This window comes from Salmo salar, chromosome 20 (assembly GCF_965601325.2).
Source record: "Salmo salar chromosome 20, fSalSal1, whole genome shotgun sequence".
Classification (NCBI taxonomy): Eukaryota; Metazoa; Chordata; class Actinopteri; order Salmoniformes; family Salmonidae; genus Salmo; species Salmo salar.
The window spans coordinates 46127700-46133882 of NC_138310.1; positions in this window are offsets into that span (position 1 = coordinate 46127700).

Consider the following 6183-nt stretch of genomic DNA (forward strand, 5'->3'; position numbering starts at 1 on the left):
ACAGATGGGCCGGGATAATGCGCTTCAGTTCCACAGCACCCTAATTTAATCAATAGCACCTGAGGGTTTGCAGGAGATTCTTTGCAGACCAGTCCTGCATGCAGCTCCGCACCGCTGTATTGCAGATATTTTCCTCTGGTTAGAAAATGACCAGAGGAAGTCCGGCCGACCTCACGTGCAAACCTCTTGTTGGCTATTCGTTCAACCCTCACAGTGAGCTCTTATATCTTTGGGTGCCGGTAGATATAATAATTTTGCAGACTGATGGATCAAGGCCCATCTGATGTGTACACACAAGTATATGACAGGCTCTCCCTCTTCTGTAATTAGGAAGTTGTCGATGGAAGAAACTAAAGACAAAGTCTTCTTACGTACGGCAGCAGTCTAAAGATAGGCCATAAGAGGAGTCCTAGCAGGTATTACATCATGACAGCTTTGACCTCGCATAGTGGGGAAAGATAAATGATACCTTCACCGGCCATGTTTAAAGTGGGATAGTCTTTCCTCATGCATTGGGGTCTGGCAGAAAAGGGCTTCCATGGGGTTTAATGCTCCCACAATGAGTCCAAACATGTTTGTTTATTTTTATAATTCTAAAGACTTTTTTTTCTCTCTTCTCTCCCTTCGACTCTGGGAATTTCCATGGAATTGTGTTTAGGATTCCTTCCGTGGAGCTGTGTGTGTGCGTGCGTGCGTATCCCTTGGAATGAGAGTAATACTCTCTCTCTCTCTCTCTCTCACTCTTTTCTCTTCTTCGTTCTGTCTTTGCTTTGAGCTGTTCTCCCTGGACGAGCTGCTGCTGGAAGGATCCCATCTGGACGCCACTTGTCTAGGCTGTTGGGTAAACAACGGGCAGGCGGGGGAGGAAAAATGTGGCAATTGAGTATCACAAGAGTTGAACCATTTGATTTATCTGTAAACAACCTCTTGACAATGGAATTTCCATGCATTTAGTCAACATTTGGCAAAGTTAATGGAGCAGAGTTAATGGAGTAGACATCAAGGCTAGTATGGTTCCACTTTCTGAGTGACCTTATTACCTTCATAACAGTCAACGAATGTCCTTGTCTGTGTCGTTATCTACTGTCATCACTTAAGTCAAAAATGTGACATTTGAAACTGGAAGTCTATTCCTTTTCTTGTTCGTTCATTTCCAAGGGGACTTTTAGAGTTTAATGCTAACATTTAAGGCTCCCGAGTGGCGCAGCGGTCTGAGGCACTGCAGCTCAGTGCTAGAGGCGTCACTACAGACCTTGGTTTGATTCCAGGCTGTATCACAACTGGCCGTGATTGGGAGTCCCATAGGGTGGTGCACAATTGGCCCAGAGTCGTTTGGGTTTGGCCGGGGTAGGCCGTCATTGTAAATAAGAATTTGTTCTTAACTGACTTGCCTAGTTAAATAAAATACAAATATTGTTGGAGTATGTGCTCTTGCTAAATAAAGGACTTTTACAATGTTGCCATTTAGCTTTCATTTACCATTCTACCAATCACCTTCTTTGCCCTGAATACATCTTAGTGAGTTCAGGAGACGTCACTTCATCATCAGAGCTGAAATGACCATCTAGCCATTGGTTTTCTCCATGATATACAAGTCAAACTGTATTCCAATTATCACTGTTTGCTGCAGACTACACTCACTTCTCCACTCTTTTCCATATACAGTTTTTCTAATGCTGCTTTTGCCTTGTTGCTGATCTCCTCTCCACCATGCGAGCCTGTGCTCCTGGAGGTGAGCTACTGTAGCTAAGTGTACAGCTCTACCATCAGAGACATGTGTAAGAGGATATCCCCCCACAGCCCACAGTGCCACGGCAGACTCCAAGTATCCGAGCCAGGGACCTGGGAGACTGGAAAGCAACTTAATCTGAGCCCCTACAGTCCTTATATAAATTAGACAGTCAGTCAGCCTCAGCCTCCCACTCCTCTCACATCTGTCTGGGATAGAGATCAAGCTCTCTCAACCACCACAGGCTCTCCTTCTCCTCCTGCTCCCTCATGCTGGAGCGGAAGACGACGGACTGACTCATGGGGCCGGAGGTAAACAGTTCCTGGCCAATTGTTTTGGGAGACATTTTGGAAAAGGGTTAAAGGGTATCATGCTGTAGGAAGGTTGCATCCTGTGTTACGTGATCATGGTCTCCCAGTGTTTTCTAGAGAGTGGGAGAATGTTGGCTATAAGTTGTTGGCTATATATTATAAGTTCAACTGCACAAATGTATACGCACACTTTTTCTTTCAAGGTTATCATTAGCTTTTAACAGAGGAATCGGTTAAAGAGGGCTTGGAGAACAATCTGGGCCCCATGTGATGCTCTCAATCCCCAATGTAAATACTTGCTCATTGACTCTTGCCATGTCAGCCTGCTCTATATATGCTTTACTCCTCTGCAAGAATGCCAATCTCTAAAAAGAGGTTGAAATATACTCACCAGATGAGTGCATGGATCACGATCATTGTCCAGTGTTCCAGAGATTGTTATTTATAGGCTTAATAACTGCTTGAAAAACAATGTAATAACTAATTGACTCAATTGTTATATGATATCCTGCTTTTAAACCCAACAGTGTCTACATTTGATCGTTATCAGTGTTTAAAATGGTTGGTATTCAGCAGAGTAGAACAGAGTGGGTCAAACCTAAAGCTTACCATTTGGACCAACAAAACTTTGCAGTATAAATCCCCAGTAAGTAGGCTTTCTCATTCATACTTTTCAGAGGAATGCAGCATTATCACCCTGGTTTTAGCTAAACCCAAATACCTGACATATAGGCATATTACTTGTCCTTAATTAAACAAGAAGAAATGCTACAAAACAATTCAAACGTGGTAATTTTGAGTAATACAATACTTAAAAAATTGTTCATAAAGAGGTATTATTAATAGTTGAAAAATTAGTAGGGCTGTAAGTATACCCTGGGATGCATATTTTCTATTACAATTGAGTAGGGCTGTAAGTACGTTTTCTATCACAATTGTACATGTCGTGTAGAATTCTCTTGTAGAAGGGACAGCAACGAGTTCCCATATTGCTGTGGAATGGCAGTGACCATTTAAAGTAAAACATTTCAACCTTGAGTCATGTTTATGTGGCACCTTGATAAAGAGCTGAGTCTCCACAAGCCCTCATTGCATAAAGATGAGATCCTTATGTGACTCTGTGTGTGTGCACGCACATGTTTGTGTGAATGTGTATGTCAGAGTGTGTGTGCTTGCGTGCATGGAGTGAATGCGTTTGTATGTTCGTGCATGTGTGTGTGTGTGTGTGTGTAGGGCAGATAATGTGGGGTACAATAGAACACAAACAGTCTTGGTACTAGTTACCGCTTGTTCATAATTTTGAACTCCCAGATACCACAAAACACCTGTAGGCACTGTTTAGACTGAGAGATGCAATATGCATGTACGTATATAGTAGAGCAGAGCAGAGAGTTGAGTGTGATCATTTCTTCTCAGAACTGGTACGTTTAAAGTGTGATGTCCAGGATAGGAAACCTCTGTAGCTGTACTGTGACAATGACGAAATGCCAAACATTGATGAGTTCACAGGCCAAGTAGGCAACCATAATGTCAATGATGCAGGTCCTACCTCAGGAATGCAAACACATTTCCTCCATCTATGTCTCTTGACCAACCAATTCTACACAACCCTCCTCTCAACAATGTCAGAAGCAATGTTGGAATGAGACATTGCTTGTGAAAACGGTGCATTGTACCACAAGAGAGACAGCTTGTGGCACAATTTGTCAAATGAATTATAAACAAACTGTAGCTCTTAGTTGTAAGAACAACATGCAGATTAAACATGATGATCACGGAGCTTCACTCAGTGTCATTACCTATTACGTAGGATGGTTAAATCAACTGAGACATAATGGCTAGTGATTTCGCAACCCAATATTTGAAAGGCTGTTGTTTTGGTTCTCCCCAGTCATGCAGATGAGGGAGGTTGAATGACCCGAGTGTGTTCCCGTCACAGTTGGTCCCTGACATCCACTCTTTGTCTGACCACAGACTAATAATTCAACACTTTTATGGGTCTGTATATGTTTTTATTGGTCAAAGAGGTCCTTTGATGTAGAGAGGAAATTATACAAAAGGCAAGGCGAACGATCATCCATACACAGACAGGCCTTTGTGCTCTTTTGATAGCCGGATCACTAAATGCTTAGTTAATCATGAACACCTTTTGTACACTGCCGTGACTAACCTGTGTACTGTGCACTGGCAAGTCAAACAGTCGTGCACTTTGGACTGAGATGTTTGGATATACAATACGGAAATTATTAAGTAAATGGGAACAACGTGCCATATAAGGCAAGGCAAGCAAACGAACAAAGTCTGATGCTGAAAAAACAGTATAAAATTGTATCTCTCAAGCTTCTTTCAGGGGAAGTGAGAGGTTATAATTCTGGCATGACCTTTGTTTACTCTGTGACTTACACAGTTGTAAACCTTTATATTTGTATCATTGATTCATAATGGGCTATACTGGTATTATCGACACTTAGGTCAAGAGCTTGTTACAAAACCTTGGTATTATCGACACTTAGGTCAAGAACTTGTTACAAAACCTTTGTCTGATGTGACAGGTGTTACGCACTCAAGCAAGTAAGAACATTAAAGCCTCAATATGTAACTTTTTGGGTGACCCTACCAAATTCACATAGAAACATGAGTTATAGATCTGTCATTATCATTGAAAGCAAGTCTAAGAAGCAGTAGATCTGTTCTATGGGCGCTAATTTCTATGCTTCCTGTTCTTAAGTTTAATTTTTGCATCTTTTACTTTCAGTTTTATACACCAGGTTCAAACAGCTGTGAAAAGACATTTCACAGCGGTTTAGATGGTACAATAATTCTCTATGCTTGTTTTGTCACATACTAAAATTAGGCAAACTATTAGAATTTTTGCAACCAGGAAATGGCAGAGCGATTTCTGCATAGTGCACCTTTAACCATAGTCGCCAAAACAAATTATCCCATGCTAAACACATACAGAGATCAGATAATAATCAATTTGATGACAAATCAGCATGTTCAACAAGGCTCTGCGCTAAGCCCATAACTGCTTGAGGTTTACACACACCACAAAGGATCTGTTTGCTTGACCTTCTTGGCTCCTCCAATTCACCAATTCATCAATGTGCCTAACCAGCTGACACTGTTTGTTCAGGTTTAGAGCCCTGGTTATTTGTTTTCCCCTTCAGTGGAGCGCACCCTCACTTGGTTGCAGCAGTGCGTAAGTGCTCCTCCACAGGGTCACCAACCTGGAGGCCACCCAGCAGGCAGTGCATCACCTGGAGATAAGAGATCTGATGATGAGGTCTAGCTGTGGAACATCACTGCCTTCAGAGGTAATCTACCATTAAATGTGGCACTTTGATTGAGCCACCGGTCTCCAGATGTTGCTCTCTGTGTGTGGCACTTCCTTTTACACACCTCTGTATTGTCAAAGTTCCCCCTTAAGGACATCATAAAAGTATAATAACACGAGTGAGTAGGAAAGAGGAGTGACTTTTTCCAACAAGGAAATCAGTGAATACCCCATGTAGCTTGACACAACTAGTAATTATCTGAAGTTCACAAGCTATAATTCAATGGCCTCATAAATAATGGATGACATTGGGTTAGATAGTGGATGACTTTGGGGCGGCAGGTAGCCTAGTGTTTAGAGCTTTGGGCCAGTAACCGAAAGGTTTTGGATTGAATCCCTGAGCTGACTAGGTAAAAATCTGTCATTCTGCTCCTGAACAAGGCAGTTAACCCACTGTTCCCTGGTAGGCCATCATTTTAAATAAAAAAATGTTCTTAACTGACTTGCCTAGTTAAATGAATAAAATAAAAAAGATAGCTTTTAAGCGCAAATAAAAACAATGCCGCTGTATGTTTTGAAATCATTAGATGTTTTTAGCCACAAATTTTATATAACGCCATATATAAATTCAGAAAAGAATACGGACTATTTTGATTAGGTGAATTAAAATCCATAATCAAATGTACACAATCATTTTCACACAAACGATTATAACAACTGCAGTAGGTTTATAATCTTGTGCAGTAGTGGCAACAACGCTTCATAATAACAAAAACGGTGTTATAATTATTCAGTTTACCTTCTCTTGTGGCCTATACCATACCATATGCTATAATTATTGTGCAAGCTTGGATTTTCTTGTTGGA